Below are 17,328 nucleotides of genomic sequence, written 5' to 3'. Positions count from 1 at the left end.
CTTGCCCCCAATCCCATGTGCCTTAATTTTGCACGCTAATCTCTTATGCGGGACCTTATCGAAAGCCTTCTGAAAGTCCAAATACACCACATCCACTGGTTCTCCCTTATCTATTTTACCAGTTACATCCTCAAAAAATTCCAGTAGATTAGTCAAGCATGATTTACCTTTTGTAAATCCATGTTGACTTTGTCCGATCCTGTCACTGCTTTCCAAGTGCTCTGCTATTACATCTTTTATAATGGACTGCTCCGAGTGCTGTCCTACAGGGGTTGAGCACTGGTCATAAATCAACTGGTGGCCGCTATGCTGTGATCACTTTGCTCCCTCCCCGAGTTTGTCTCCAAGATACAGAAGAAGCTTGTTGACTTCTTCTGGGACAAAAGGAAGCATTGGACCTCTGCCGCGGTTCTGAGTCTCCCGCTTAGGGAGGGCATTCAGGCGCTGGTGTGTGTGTGCACCCAGGCTGCGACTTTCCATCTTCAGGCCCTGCAGAGATACCTGTACGTTGAGGATCCTCCCAGATGGTGTACGCTGGCGACCTTTTCTTCTGCCAGCTGCACAGCCTCAATTACGATATGCAGCTCCTGTTTATAAAACTGCGGTGTAACCGTGCCTCCTTGCAGGAGCTGCCTGTCTTTTACTGGGAACTGATCAGGATCTGGAACACTGTCACCTCCAATCGGAGTTCTCCCCTATCAGGAGTGGCAGCTATCCTCCGGGAGCAGCTGCTCAGGAACCTGCACCTCCACGTCCGCAGTTTCAGGTGGCTAGCGGAGGGGAGCTCCCTGGCTGGCAAGGTGACCAGTGTCAGGGACGTACTGGATGGCAGAAGAGTGGGGTAAACGTCGCCAGAGGAGCTGGCACAGAACCTGGCTTGGCACGGTATCCGGTCCCCGGCCAAAGCCATCGAGATGTTAAAAGAGTCACTTGGCCTTGACTCCATTAGGTTTGTTGAGGAGGTTCAAGCGAGTGGAGCGATCCCATCCAAGCTGACCCACGTTCGGACGGAATTTCCCATCATCACCAGGCCCTGAAACCTCCTCGGGAGCCGGCGCCTCACAGCTTGAGCCGTCTCTCGGAGATCCCTTCCGTGCCTTTCCACTCTGCACAGAGGGATTTCATGTATGGGCTGCTCTTGTACACTCTCCACTTTGTCTTCCTCGTCTGCCATCTGGATACGCCATCTGGAGGAGCTGGGGGTCCCCAGTGGAGGGCTCTCTATGCGGGCGTCCTCCCCTTTTCTAGTGGGGACTTTGCATGGGGGGTGTTGCATGGAGCAGTCCCGTGCAACAAATTTTTAAGTAGGTTCACGCACTCCCAGAATGCCTACAATTTCTGTGGCCTGGAGGAGTCCGTGTTTCATGTATACACCGAGTGTGAGAGGTTACAGCTCCTCTTCCAATTTTTGAAGGGGCTGCTCCTCAATTTTTGGTTGCACTTCAGTCTCACGCTCTTGACCCTTGGGCACCCAGTGCGGCGGGGAGTGGGCAGATCAGAGGACCTCCTTGTTGGACTGCTCCTGGGCCTGGCCAAGGTGGCCATCAACTGGTCAAGGCAGTGGGCGATCGAGGGGGTCGTTCGGCCCTACTGCCTGCCTCTCTTCTGTGGCATTGTTCACATTCCGGTGACTCTGGAGATGGAGCACGCGATGTCCGCCAGTTTGCTTGAGGCCTTCCGCGACCGGTGGGTACTGGAGGGACTGGAGTGCCTCATCATCCCGGAAACAGAATTCTGATTTGATTTGTTAAGTTTCATTTAAATTCGGTTTAATTTGCGGTTTATTGTTTGTGCCCTGTTAAAAGGGGGCACTTGCTTCCTTTTTTAATTGGTGATGGCACCATCAATCACTGAAATCAACATATAAAAGGTGTAAGTAACTAAACGCAAGGCTGTAGTGTTCTATCATTCACCACCTGGCTATCCGGCTTTTACACGAGTGGCCAGCAGCCAGGGCAGAGGGCAAGGGTAGCGCAGGTGCCAGCTCTCCAGAGGGCGAGGTCGCACACAGGTTCTGTTGCAGAGGACTCAGATGACTGAAGAGTATGCACAATGAAATGCTTGGTGCATTGGCAAGCCGGCCAGATAGCCTGCGCACAATGTCAAGGAGCATCGAGGAGCTCGTCGCTAACTTGCACAGGGCTTTGCGCAGAGCTTGGAGCCCATCCTTTCCAGCGTGGCAGTGATGACCAACTCCATTAACACATTTGCGGACCTAACCATGATGCAGCATCTGATGGCCGATGTCTCAGCTTCCATTGCTGCACAAGCAGAAGCCACCCAATGTTTGGGTGCTGCAATGGAAGCTGAGATTGAAGTCATGCAAGCTCAGCTTGCTGCCATCATGGCTGTGCTTACCAGTGTTCAAAGGGGCTTGCAGGGTATCTCAGCAGTCCAGCAAGCTGTCCTCCAACAGATTACTAGAATTGCTGAGGCGCCACCACGGGGGAGTGGCAAAGGCTCCGTGGAGCATGAACCTGTTGTCCTCTCTCAGGATGACAGCATTCATCCTCCTGCCACTCCACCGGCGCCCTTATTCTTGCCCGTCAGCCAGCCAGCCCAGACTGCTGCCGCCCATGCCGAAATGGTGCAGTCTGAAGCCAGGCCTTCTAGGCCCAGAGCTACTTGAGGTTGTCCTCCAAGGCCATCTGCAGTCTCCCCCACTGAAAGTCATGCTGCAGTGACTGGAGCAGCACTGTGTAGGAGCACTAGGATAGGCAAAGGCACATGGAAGACAGGCGCTAAAGGAATTCATGATTAATTTACATTTATAAATTTGGTTTGTTTATTTTGTGTTGGCTTTTATTTTTGCATTGTGGCCGAGCAGACGCTGTGGGAACTAGATGTAATATCTTCAAGTTTGCAGATGACACAAAGCTGGGTGGGCGTGTGTGTTGTGAGGAGGATGCCGAGAAACTCCAGTACGATTTGGACAGGTTGGGTGATTGGGCAGAAACATGGCAGATGTAATATAACGTGGATAAATGCGAGGTTATCCACTTTGGTGTCAAAAACAGGAAGGCAGACTATTAGCTGAATGGCAATAGATTGGGAGAAGGGGAAGTGCAACGAGACCTGGGTGTCCTTGTGCACCAGTCACTGAAGGTAAGCATGCAGGTGCAGCAGGCAGTTAAGAAGGCAAATGGTATGTTGTCCTTCGTAGCGAGAGGGTTTGCGTACAGGAACAAGGATGTCTTGCTGCAGTTGTACAGGGCCTTGGTGAGACCACACCTTGAGTATTGTGTGCAGTTTTGGCCGCCTTATCTGAGGAAGGATGTTCTTGCCATGGAGGGAGTGCAGCGAAGATTCACCAGGCTGATACCTGGGATGGCAGGAATGACATATGAGGAGAGATTGGGTCGATTGGGCTTATACTCGCTGGAGTTTAGAAGAATGAGAGGGGATCTCATTGAAACTTATAAAATTCTAACAGGACTAGACAGACTAGATGCAGGAAGGATGTTTCTGATGGCTGGGGTGTCCAGAATCAGGGGTCATAGTCTAAGGATAAGGGGTAAGCCATTTAGGACTGAAATGAGGAGGAATTTCTTCACCCAGAGAGTGGTGAACCTGTGGAATTCTCTGCCACAGAGGGCAGTGGAGGCCAGTTCATTAAATATATTCACGAAAGAGTTGGATATATTTCTTAAGGCTAAAGGGATCAAGGGATATGGGGAGAAGGCAGGGACAGGGTGTATTGATTTGTATGTGGGTTCCATGACAACACATTCATGAAAGAGAATGACTTGTTATCTAAAGTATGTTCAACTCAGTTAACAGCATTACAGGAGACACCATCTTAGAGATCCATCTAAAACAAAACTAAAACTAAACTGCTTGTCTCTCACATGCCCTCTGCTGGTCAGGCATAAATAATCAATCAGGCAAATATGCTGGTAAAGCATAAATAATCAAACAGGCAAATACCATCACTATTTGCTGATATCATTACATCTCCCTTTCTTAAAACAAAAGTATTTTACTTTTATCTAACAACATGTTTTCTTTGTATTACTCTGCATTTTAACTGTAACACTTAATGAACTTACATTATCATTATCACGATCAAGGTTTTTTAACCTTGTTTTGTGTGTTCACATGAAATATGTAAATACACTAGAACTTGAAGAGAGAATAAGATAACATTACTTCCTTCTATAACAAGAGTCCTTAAACTTGCTCAATGAGTCTCTCAGGAGGCTTCACGCGTCTTGAGGATTTTCTGATTGATTGTCCTTGAATCTGAGTTGTTGCCTCAGATGATGATTTCTCAGCTGTGTGATCAGGTTGTTCAACAGTATCAGTCTTTTGACCTGCTGTGTGATCCGGTTGTTCAACAGTATCAGTCTTTTGACCAGCTGTGGCTGGTCCCATGATAAGATCCCGACGATTTCTTCTCAGAACAGCACCCTCATCTGTCTGAATGGTGTATGATCTTGGTTGAACTTCACTCAGGACAGTTCCCTTCTGAGTCCATATATTTGTTTTGTCTTTGAATCTTACTTGGTCACCAGTGTGGAGTTCAGGTAGGTTTTGTGTTCCTCTGTCATAGTAGTACTTTTGCTTTTCTTTCTGTTGTTCTTTGAAATTCCTCACTTTCTCCCCCTCTTTTGTTTTCAGGAGGTTCTCCGGGATGGGTGGGTTTGACCTTAGCAGACGTCCCATAAGGAGTTGGGTTGGTGACATACCACACTCGAGCGGTGTTGTGCGGTATACAAGCATGCTCTGGTAGAAGTCAGTTCCACTGTCTTTTGCCTTGTACATCAGTCTTTTCACTGTCTGGACCGATTTTTCCACTAGACCATTGGACTGTGGAAAGTGAGGACTTGACGTTGTGTGGACAAAGTCCCACTCTTTGGCAAAGTGTCGGAAACTTGCATTGTAAAACTGGGGTCCGTTGTCTGTGAAGACCTCGCTTGCCACGCCATGTCTGGAGAATATGGCTTTCATACATGTTATCACAGCATCTGCAGTGGTGGTGTACAGTCTACACACCTCTGGATACAGGGAGTAATAGTCTGTGACTACAAGATAGTCCTTCCCTTGACATACGAATAGGTCAACGCCTACCTTCTGGTAAGGTCTGTCTGGTGCTGGGTGTGGCTTTAGTGGTTCTACAGGATTGCTTGCTCGATATTTCAGGCATATTGTGCAGTTTGACACCTCATTTGTCACATCTTGGTTGATTCGTGGCCAGTACATCACCTCTCGTGCTCTTTTCTTACACTTTTCGATTCCCAGATGTCCTCCATGGATCCTTTTTAGCATCTCTTTTCTCAGACTCTTTGGGATAACTATTTTACTTCCTTTGTAGATGATGTCTTCGACCACTGATAGTTCCGCCCTGCAGTTCCAGTACTCTGCCATGTCAGGTGAGCAGTCTTGCTTCATTTTGGGCCATCCATCCAAGATGCTTTTCCTCAGTCGTCTCAGTGTTTCATCTTTGTTTGTCTCAGTCTTTATGAGCTCCATTTTTGCATCTGCTATGGGCAGTGCACTAGTGATCATGTCCACGTAGGCGTTCACTTTTTCATCCATTTTGGTGTTTGCGGGCTCACTTGGGTCAACAGCTCTGGACAACGTGTCTGCTGTATACATCAGCTTACCTGGTGTGTACGCAACATTCAGTGTATAGCGTTGCAGCCTGATCATCGTTCTTTGTATTCTAAGCGGACAGCTATTTAGTGGCTTTTGGAACAATGCAATCAAGGGCTTATGGTCAGTTTCTACACTGATTGCTTGTCCTGCCACAAACTGGTGAAATCTTTCACAGGCGTATGTGATGCTGAGCAGCTCCTTTTCTATTTGAGCATATCGCGTCTCCGCGTCTGTCATTGAGCGCGATGCATATGCAATAGGTTGCCAGTAGTCATATTTTTGCAGAAGAACGGCACCGAGCCCACTCTGTGATGCATCTGATGATATCTTGATGGGTCTCGCTGGGTCATAAAACCTCAGAACTGGTTCCTCTGTGAGCAGTTTCTTTAGATCGCTCGATGACTTCTCATGCTCATGATTCCATTCCCATTCTATGCTCTTTTCAGTTAGTCGTCTCAGTGGCGCCATCTTTTCTGAGAGGTTGGATATGAATTTACCCATGTAGTTGATCATTCCATTAAACCTCTGCATGTCCTTTTTGCATTGTGGCTTTGGCATATTCTCAATGGCGGACACCTTTCTGGGATCTGGTCTGATGCCCTCACTGCTAAGGATATCTCCCACGAATGTCAGTTCTGTTACCCCGAGCTGGCATTTCTCTCTATTCAGCTTCAGGTTTTCTTTTCCTTGTTGCTTCCAGCACTTTTTTCAGTCTCTCGTCATGCTCAGTTCTCGTGGTTCCCCATACTATGATGTCATCCATTGAGGTATCAACTCTTTCCAGGTGCTCATAGATCATATGGATAGTTTTGTGATACAGTTCAGGAGCTGAGGCAATGCCAAATGGTAACCTTAGGAATCTGTATCTGCCAAATGGACTGTTGAATGTGCACAGTCTTGAACTTGCCTCGTCCAGTTTCATCTGCCAAAATCCTGATGATGCATCTAACTTGCTGAAATACTTTGCATTTGCAAACTATGACATGATTTCCTCATGTGTAGGAAGCTTGAAGTGCTCTCTCTTTATTGCTCTGTTTAGATCTCTTGAATCCAGGCAAATTCTGAGCTTTCCATTCTTTTTGTCCATAACGACGAGGGAACTCACCCACTCAGTTGGCTCATCTATCTTCTGAATCACGTTCAGGCTTTCCATCCTGTCCAACTCTGCCTTCAGTTGCTTTTGAAGAGCAAACGGAACTTTTCTGCATGGATGTATGACCGTTGGCATACTTTTATCTACTCTGATCATGTGTTCTCCTGGAAGGCAGCCTAGACCCTTAAATAGGTCGTTGTACTCTTTCATGAGTTCATCATAGACTGTCTCTCCTTCGCTTTCCACAATGAGGACTCTCTTTACCAGGTTCAGTCTCTCACCGTCTATTAAACCTAGTATGGCTTGCACATCCTTTGGCACCACGATTAATGCTAGCGTGTGCTCTCTGTCCTTGTGTGTCACTTTGACAATGCATCTTCCTTTCACTGGTATATCAGTACCTCAGTATCCTGTCACTTTCACTTTTGTTCCATGTATCTTTGGTCTGGGTCTAATTTTCTTAAAATCAGTCTCTGATATCACATTAACTTGTGCTCCAATATCCAATTTAAATGAAATGTGTATGTCATTCGCTTTTAGTGTCAACATCCAGTCTCTTTTTTCTTTTTTGTTTTCAGACACAACATCTACATAGAACTCCTCTATCTCGCTTTCATCTACTGCATGTACCTTGCTTTGTTGCGCTTGGTTCTTACAGCAACGGGCATAATGGTTGTTTTTGTTGCAACTATTGCATGCTTTACCATATGCTGGACACTTTTTTGGTGTATGCTGTGTACCGCATCGACTACATGACTTTCGATTGCCCCTTTCATTTTTGTTCGCTGGCCACGCCTCTTTTTTCACATTGGCGCTCTTTTTGTTAAACGGTTTGTGTCCGTTCATTCTCACTGCATCCACGTTGCAGCTACTGTCACTGAACAGCTCCTTTGCCTGCGACTTCACAGTCTCTGTAGCCCTACACAGTGCTATGGCTTTTCCCAGGTCTAGGTTTTGCTCTCTTAGCAGTCTTTCCCTTAGACCATTATCTGGAATACCACACACCAGTCTGTCTTTTATCAGCGAGTCTGTCAGTCCCCCAAATTCACACGATTTGCTTCGGTTTCTCAGTTCAGTCACATACTGATCAATAGTCTCTCCCGTTTTCTGTACACTTGTGAAAAATCTGTGCCTCTCAAACGTCACGTTACGTTTAGGTATGCAGTAGGCCTCAAACTGTTCCATTATTTTATCCAACTTCATTTTGTCTCCATCAGCAGCGAATGTGAAGTTATTATACACCTCCAGCGCTTCATCACCCACGACATGTAAGAACACTGACGCTTTCATTTTATCACTTTTCTCGTCAGCTCCGATTGCCGCTAAATACAACTCCAAACGTTGTTTGAATCTCCTCCAATTTTCAGCCACATTACCTATCAACTGAAGCTTCGCCGGTTGGTGTAAACCTTCCATTTTTTCACTTCGTTAGCTTTTCTCCAAAGGTATGTAACGATGTTCTCTTTTGGCTTGCTAATATGTGGAGAGCTGATTTAACTTCAGATTTTTCCTCTTCATCTCTTTCAATCACTTCTTCTGACACCATGTTTTGATTTGTATGTGGGTTCAATGACAACACATTCATGAAGGAGAATGACTTTTTATCTAAAGTATGTTCAACTCAGTTAACAGCATTACAGGAGACACCATCTTTGAGATCAATCTAAAACAAAACTAAAACTAAACTGCTTGTCTCTCACATGCCCTCTGCTGGTCAGGCATAAATAATCAATCAGGCAAATATGCTGGTAAGGCATAAATAATCAAACAGACAAATACCATCACTATTTGCTGATATCATTACACAGGGTACTGAATTTGGATGATCAGCCATGATCTCATTGAATGGCGGAGCAGGCTCGGGGGGCCGAATGGCCTACTCCTGCTCCTATCTTCTATGTTTCTATGTTTCTATGTTTCCATTATGATAAAAAAATCCATAGGTTATAAAATAAATTTAAAAAAAAGTTTGTTTATGATATTTCAGCTTTTACCTTAATCCCATGTGTACATCCCAATCTTTATTTCGCTCTTTGTAAAATTTATAAAAAGTGGAGGATAATCAGTGCATTTTACTTCCTGTTTTGCAGTCTGTGAGAATTTTTCAATGTGATTGTCTGCTTAGCCAGCTTGATGACATCACTGGTCACTGGAGATCCCCTAGACATGGCACCAGAATCAAATTAATGTTGGGAAAGGTGAAATTGACACCACAGAGATTGCTCGATCTTTGTGGGCCGCTTTCTTCATGGTCTGCAGCGAGTGCCGTCACTTCGCTGCTGACCACAAAATCCAGGCCATTCTGATGTCCAGGTCAACCTTTTCCTTTCTACCAATACCACCTCAAATCATTCATGTTATTGTTGTTTGTGAAATATTGCTGGCACAGAATGATTGCCATGTTTATTTGCATTAATTAATTCTGTGCAATGCTTTGAGGTGTTATGATGTGATAAAATGCTACATAAATGCAAGTATATACTTATATAATATATTGAGATGAATACAGAGCTCTGGCATGCTTAGAACAGAGTTTTGCATCTTGGCATCTTAGTAATTGCATAGCTCATTCTGGTTATCCCTAAGGTATGTTATGCAAAGTGAGGAATGACTTCAAATAAATAAAAAAAATTTGAGGAAATAATTTTCTTGAGTCACCTGAGCTATCAACTGAAATGGTTTTGTTTTTATGAAGTTGAAACATTAGGTTAGAAATCCTCTGAACACTGTAATTGAATGAATACTATTTGTGCCTGTACCAAATTCCTCTCTCCACTATTTAGATGTTAAGCTATTAGAGAGAGGAATTTGATTTGGGCCCAGTGAGCATTCATACTATAACTTCGCTCACAACAATTTCCAACCTATTATTTTCTGATGTGCGTTCTTTACCTACTAATTCAATCCCGTGAGTAGTGACAGACATTTTAGCTCCTTAACCTAGGCATAGCCAATTTTTTTTTTAACATTTTCAATGATGAATATTGCAAAATAGAATTCTAGAACTGTTGTGTATGTCCCTTTAAGGAAATAACTGGTCACAGACTGCAGTACCGGCAGTGACCACCCCTGTATAAAAGGCCCTAGCAGGCTTCTGTAGTTTCAGTTTCCAGATTGTCTCCATTCAGTAAAGACTTGTTAAACCAACTCCTGCATTCCGTGTCTCCATTAACACACGGATATAATACTGGCGACGAGTAAGAAACAAACTTACCTGCAACTCGGCAGCACCTCAGACGACGTTATTGAAGGTCGAAGCCAGAAGAAAGAAAAAAAATATAATCCAAAGAAACTCGAGAAATGGGCGTCGACCGTGGGCAACCGCCCTCCAAATCATCGGATTGAAAACTTGCAGGGGAGACTGTCAAGAGCCAGGCTTGGTTCCCCAGTCTGTGGTTTACCAGCTAATCGGGCTGGTGGCAGGTAGTGCACTGATCCTTCCTGGGCTGCGGCGGGCTAGAGCTCGATCGGATGGCTCTGCAACGGGGCCGGGCAGCGAGTCGGGAAGCAAAGAGAGAGAGAGAGGGTGGAGCACACAGGGCACGGCCGGTGCTTCGCAGCCGGGCAGCGTTCGGACCTAAGAAGAGGGAGGGAAGTGTCCCAGAGGGTCCGCTCCACGACGGGAATGGTTAAAAATAAAAATACCGCGGAGAGCGGCGTTGACAGCAGCGGCAGCGGCAGGGAAGCGCGGGAGGTGCCATCTTAACTCGGCGGGGAAGAAGGAAAAGCACGGGAGGCGCCATTTTGATCCATCGGGGATGAAGGAAAAGCGCGGGAGACGCCATCTTAGATTTTCAAGATGCCAAAGACTGGCGATATCACTGCCTTCGATAATGCAATAGAAGACTGGACCACGTATGTGGAAAGAGTCGAGGTATATTGCGAGGCAAACGAAATAGCCGAGGAGAAAAAGGCAGCGGTATTGCTAAATTTAATGTGCACAAGAACGTACGGCCTATTGCGGGACCTGATTATTCCAGCCAAACCGAAGGCGAAGAGTTTTAACGAAATTGTTGCTATCCTACAGGAACACCTAAATCCTACACCGCTGCTGATAGCAGAAAGATTTAAATTCCACCGGAGAAATCAGCATAAAAATGAGAGCAATGCTGATTACCTTCCGGAACTACGCAAGCTATCAAAGCACTGCCAGTTTGGAGCAGGACTGGCAGATACCTTACGGGACAAATTTGTCTGTGGACTCCTGAGTGAAGGAACCCAGGAGAGGTTACTCTCAGAGAAAGAGCTGACGCTAGATAAGGCTTTCAGCGTGGCAGTATCGTACGAAGCAGCAGCAAGGGGAGCTGCGGAAATACAACAAAAGCCACAGGAATACGGCACCCACGAAATGACACGGGGATTTGCAAAATGTTATCGCTGCGGCAGAACAAACCATGACCAGAAGGACTGCTGGTCCAAGGACAAAATATGCAGGCAATGTGTAAAGATGGGACACATTGCATGAGTTTGCAGGTCTGAGAAGAAGACCAACGACAATAAAAAGGCTACTAAGGAACCATACAAGAAAGTACAAAAGATAACGGACAGTAGTTCCGAAGACCAGATGAGCGATAGTGAATCCGGGAACAAGAAACTAAGCTGTCTCAAACTTCACAACGTAATTGCAAAAGAGGATCACCGAACCATTTGGGTCACCCTCATGATAGCAGGGTCCCAAGTCAAAATGGAATTGGATACAGGATCAGCTCTAACCGTCATGAATCGACGAGGCTACGAGCGGCTATTCTCACACATACCCTTGAGAGAGACATCCATTGGCTTGAGGACATATACGGGGCAAAAAGTATACCCCAGAGGAAAAATAAGGGTGCCTGTCGAATACAACGGCAAGAAAATATGGAAATTGTATCTCAAGATGGTGGACCACCGTTATTGGGACATGAATGGATCAGAAAGATAAGTTTAGACTGGCACTCCATTCAGGCACTGATGGTGGCTGGTATAAAGGATGATGACGTCACTCCTGGACGATTGTCAACAATCTTAGCTGACGCCAACGATGTATTTCAACAAGAACTGGGCACTCTTAAAGGCATAACCGCCTCGATAAAAATAGAGGAGAATGCAACTCCCAAGTTTTTCAAAGCAAGACCGGTACCATATGCAATTCGCCCAGCCGTTGAGGCAGAGCTGGAGAATCTGGAGAATGCAGGCATGTTATCTAAGGTAGACTGGAGCGAGTGGGCGACACCCATCAATCCTGTCATGAAGAAAACGTTGAACAATAAGTCTGAGGAGCCAAGGAAGGTTCGCATCTGTGGGGACTTCAAGGTGACAGTGAACCCAGTCCTTCACAAAGTACAATATCCTCTTCCAAGGATAGAAGATATCTTCGCCTCACTATCTGGAGGGAAGCGTTTTACAAAAATTGAACTAGCACAAGCATATTTGCAGATGGAGGTTGAAGAATCCTCTAGGAAGTATCTCACGATAAACACTCACAAAGGTCTTTACCAGTATAATCGACTGGTGTTCGGAGTAGCATCAGCTCCGGCGATATGGCAAAGAGCGATGGAACAAGTCCTGCAAGGGATTCCGAGGACTCAGTGTTACTTGCACGACATCCTAGTGACAGGTGAAGATGACAGTGAACACCTTGCCAACCTAGAGCAGGTGCTCACTAGACTACGTGAACATGGGCTATGAGCCAATCGCCCCAAGTGCGAGTTTTTTAAGAAACAGAAATCGTATTGTGGCCACGTGATTGATGAAGAGGGGTTGCATAAATCCCCTGACAAAATTGAAGCGGTAGTTAAGGCTCCAGAGCCTGAAAATGTGTCGCAACTGAGGTCATTCCTCGGATTGGTGAATTACTACCATAAGTTTTTGCCGAATTTGTCCACAATTTTGCATCCACTGAACGCCCTACTACGAACGGGAGTAGCATGGAAATGGAGCGATGAATGTAAGCGGGCCTTTCAGAAGTGTAAGGACCTAATCACTTCAAGAGAAGTATTGGCTCACTACAACCCATCACTACCGATAAGACTGCCGAGTGATGCGTCTCCCTACGGCATTGGGGCGGTACTGTCACATAAATTCCTTGATGGTTCTGAGAGGCCGATAGCTTTTGCGTCACGCTCGTTAACTTCAGCCGAGCGTAACTACGCCCAGATTGACAGAGAGGCCCTCAGCCTGGTGTGGGGGTGAAGAAGTTCAATCACTACCTGCACGGTCAGAAATTTACTCTACTAACTGATCATCAACCTCTCGTCTCCATTTTCAACCCTCAGAAGGGCGTACCGATAATGACGGCACAACGGCTACAGAGGTGGTCCCTTTTCCTAGGGGCACACCAATATGACATCGAGTACAAAGGTACTAAACAGCATGGGAATGCTGATGGATTGTCATGCCTACCATTGCCGACGGTGGAAGAAGAACTGGCAGTGGATCCAGTCGACTATTATTCCACTCGACTATTGTCGAATGTCTCCCTGTGACGAATGCAAACATAGAAAAGGAAACACGAAAGGACCAGACACTCTCCTAGGTCTATGATTTAATGGTGAAGGGATGGCCAGCACATGGCGAACCACTGCTGCCAGCATTCTCGCCGAGAAGAGAACAGCTGTCAGTGTGCAGAGGAACATTGATGTGTGGATCCAGAGTAGAAATTCCACCCAAATTGAAGGATAGAGTGCTCAATGAGCTTCATGAGGGTCATCTGGGAGGGGTAAAAATGAAGAACTTAGCCAGAGCGTTTGTGTGGTGGCCGGGAATCGATAGAGAAATCGAAGAGATGACCAAGAACTGTACAGGATGCCAGAAGGTCCAAAACGCCCCACCACAAGCCCCTCTACATCCATGGGAGTGGCCCTCATCTCCATGGCAAAGGGTGCACATTGATTTTGCTGGTCCCTTTATGGACTCGATGTTTTAATTGCGGTGGATGCACATTCAAAGTGGCCAGAGGTAATAAAAATGTCCTCAACCACCACAGAAAAAACTATCACAGTCTTACGAACCATATTCGCCAGGAATGGGCTGCCTGAACAGATTTGCTCTGACAATGGACCACAGTTTGTGTCTGAAGAGTTCCGGAGGTTCTTAAAGAACAATGGTGTTGAGCATTACACATCCGCCCCATATCATCCAGCCACTAATGGATTGGCCGAGAGGTTTGTTCAAACATTCAAGAAGGCTATCAAGGCAATGTGTAATGAAGATATACCCCTACAACACAAGATGGATAACTTCTTGTTTGCCTACCGGAATGCGACACATGCGGTTACCAACCAAACTCCAGCCATGATGTTCTTCAATCGAAGACTACGATGCCGCTTGGATTTGGTTAAGCCAAACGTCAGAAGAGATGTGGAGAACAGGCAGTTTCAGAATATGAATGAAAGGCCGACCAGGAGTTTTAAGATAGGTCAACCAGTTTTGGCCCGGGACTACCGCATAGAGAAATGGCAGCCAGGAATGATCTGTACACGCAAGGACCTCTAATGTATACCGTGGACGTTGGAGAGAGCATTATAAGACGCCATGCTGACCAGATTCTAGAGTCACTGGAAAACCTCAACTCCACACCACGATCTGATACACCTGGCGATGAAACTGAAGTACCAATTGCATCTACCGCAGAATCGGTGATATTGGAAGCAGACGAACCAAACAATGACATTGATCCCGACTCAACCTTGCCAGAAGAACCTGATATCCCAAAGAGGTGTTATCCTGACAGAATCAGGAAGCCTCCTCAAAGACTGAACTTATAATTGCTTAACTTCAACTAATGTATCTAGCAACCGTAATTGTAATTGTAATTAGTTATTGTTTAGTTGTTAAATGAATGTTATGTACTGTTTATCTAAAAGAGGAGGAATTGTTGTGTATGTCCCTTTAAGGGAATAACTGGTCTCAGACTGCAGTACCGGCAGTGACCACCCCTGTATAAAAGGCCCTAGCAGGCTTCTGTAGTTTCAGTATCCAGATTGTCTCCATTCAGTAAAGACTTGTTAAACCAACTCCTGCATTCTGTGTCTCAATTAACACACGGATTTAATAAGAACCATGGCAAATTTATGATTGGAAGTAACTAAACAAATATGAATTCATTATTGTAATGTTGAACTGAACGGTTCCTCCAGCATTCAAAATATTCATTTCATTATTCGAAAATATTCCTTTTGCGTTAACTGAAATAATTACATGCCTGCTTTATAGCGTGTAGTCTACAGACATCAAGCTGAACCCAATGCGCCTAGGCCAGTCTAAGACATGGATGCCTCTTGTGAGGAACATATTGTACCAGTGTCTAGAAATTCCATAGTTTTCAGAAACAAGACAGATTCCTCTTCTAACACACCTGCATCATAAGGACTTTGTCGATTTTTAGGGTTTCCCCCATCCCTAGAGTAAAAAGTGTGAGGCACAGGACTATGCTCTCCTGTGAGTTTTGTGCATCATAAGTTAGACTGCTAATAAATAGGATTTATTTTCTTTTTTAGCTTGTTACATAAAGGCACAATTGTTTATTCAGCAAAACAAACTGTTCGCTGTTATCCATAACAAGCATGGCTTTGTGCAGCCCAGAGTTCAGTTCAATTGACTCCTCTTCAGAGTTATTTAATGCAAATTGAAATCAAGAGCAAAGATGTCTGTGTGAATGCTGCATCTATATTGCTCTTTCAAGTCTAATCATTTAGAATGAACTAAGTTGTGTTATGTTCCCAGAATAATAACAGGCTTCTATGATCAAACAAGAAGACAACACATTTTTTTTTACAAGCAAATGTTTCTGTCAATGCACCATGCAAATTCCCTTTCAGACCATAATTCAATATTTTCCTTAAACTGTCATTATCTGATCAGAACTGCTCTGTAATGTTGATAGTACAGTCACAAACAGAATCCTCTGACGTGTGACTTCTACTACTTTGGCTTTTCAAAGAAGCAATTCCAATTGTCCACTAGTATTTCGCTTTTTCACAAGGATAGCAGCATTCCTTCCTATCATTCCTGCTGGGAATGTTAATACAGCATTGGACTGATTTAATGATGAGAAGTTCTAGGACATATTATTAGAGGCAAATTCTATTATCAGTTCCAACAGATAATGGAAGAGTAACATTTCCACACTTTATAGGTCATCGATGGACCAAAAAATCGTGCTGGGTGTAAAATTGACATCCGATCCGAAACCAACCATTCTGCTAGGTGGGTTAGATTCAAGCTACCCACTTACTTCAGCTGATATCTACAATCTTCATCAGCCTTTATTCTTAAATGTTGGCTCTTTTGCCACAGCTTAAAGTATACATGCACAAAGTTAACATCAAAAAATACAGGAGCCATACAGCTCCAGATATGAGTGAATTGCAACTATTACCTGGTGTGTTATACCTCGAGCCAAGGCCAGTATGTTCTGTTCACAACAAATAAGTAATTTACCTAGTTTACCAGTTTGTTTTTATCTGGAACAAGCTTAATGGAAATTGTTATTTCATGTGATCAAAAGTAATGCAGACCTTACACTGTGGTGAATTCAACCATTGCCAAATATTTTAGCAATTATTAAGAAAGAAAGCGGGAGATTTTGAGGCCTCCCACCCAGTGGAAAGTGGACATTAGCACCCCAAAAATGGTGGGGTATGACTTAATGCCCCATTCCTGACAATGATGTTACCGTGGTACCTTCCCAAGTGCTTACTGCTAGACGGTTGGAGTTCCCGTCTGAGGCAGGCGATAGGCTATTTAAATATGCAAGTCAGGATCCTATGAGGTACATAGGGGCCCAAATACCATTTTTGGGCTCAACTGGATGGAGTGACCCCCACCTTCTGAGAATGGTCTACCCTTCTTCCCCCTTTGGAACTATCTTTTTCCACTCCGGGATACCAGTCAGGCTGCCTCACGGCACTCGTTTACCACCCACAGCATCCTGACTGTATGTTAATGAAGCCCAGTCCTCAAAATGGACTGGGCCTCCCACCGGCTCTATCAGGCGGCAGCTGGCACCTACTGCTAGCTGACTGCCCAAAAACCACACAAAAGGAAAATATGCCCCAAGATGAGTAAAATGATTTGAAATTTAAACCGCCTCTCTTTTTACTTATAAGCTTTGAGCCATTTGAATCTGCTATTTTTAAAGATTTTCTCGTATTTGCAGTAGTCAATATGAACTTGATTGCATCAATCGCCCAAAAAACCCAAGGCAGAATGAGATGGAAGTCCTAGATGTGGTAAAAGGGCTTAAAACAAATAAATGCCCAGGGTTAGATGATGTTTATAGAAGAGTGCTGATGGACAAGTGAGGAGATTTGTGACGTATTGACAATCATTATGAGGAAATCCAAGGACAAGGAAGGTCGGACAAGCAAGATCATAAAAGCAATAGTGATAGGGAATTCAATAGTTAGGGGAACAGACAGGCATTTCTGCGGCCACAGATGTGACTCCAGGATGGTATGTTGCCTCCCTAGTGCCAGAGTCAAGGGTGTCACTGAGCAGCTGCAGAACATTCTGAGGGGAGGGAGGGTGAACAGCCAGAGGTCGTGGCCCATATCGGCACCAATGACATAGGGGTGAGGTCCTGCAGGCAGATTTTAGGGAGCTAGGAAGGAGATTAATAATCAGGACCTCAAAGGTAGTAATCTCCGGATTACTTC

This window comes from Somniosus microcephalus, chromosome 1, assembly GCF_052327205.1.
Source record: "Somniosus microcephalus isolate GS21.2 chromosome 1, FLI_Smic_1.0, whole genome shotgun sequence".
Classification (NCBI taxonomy): Eukaryota; Metazoa; Chordata; class Chondrichthyes; order Squaliformes; family Somniosidae; genus Somniosus; species Somniosus microcephalus.
Note: the sequence above shows the minus strand (reverse complement) of the source record.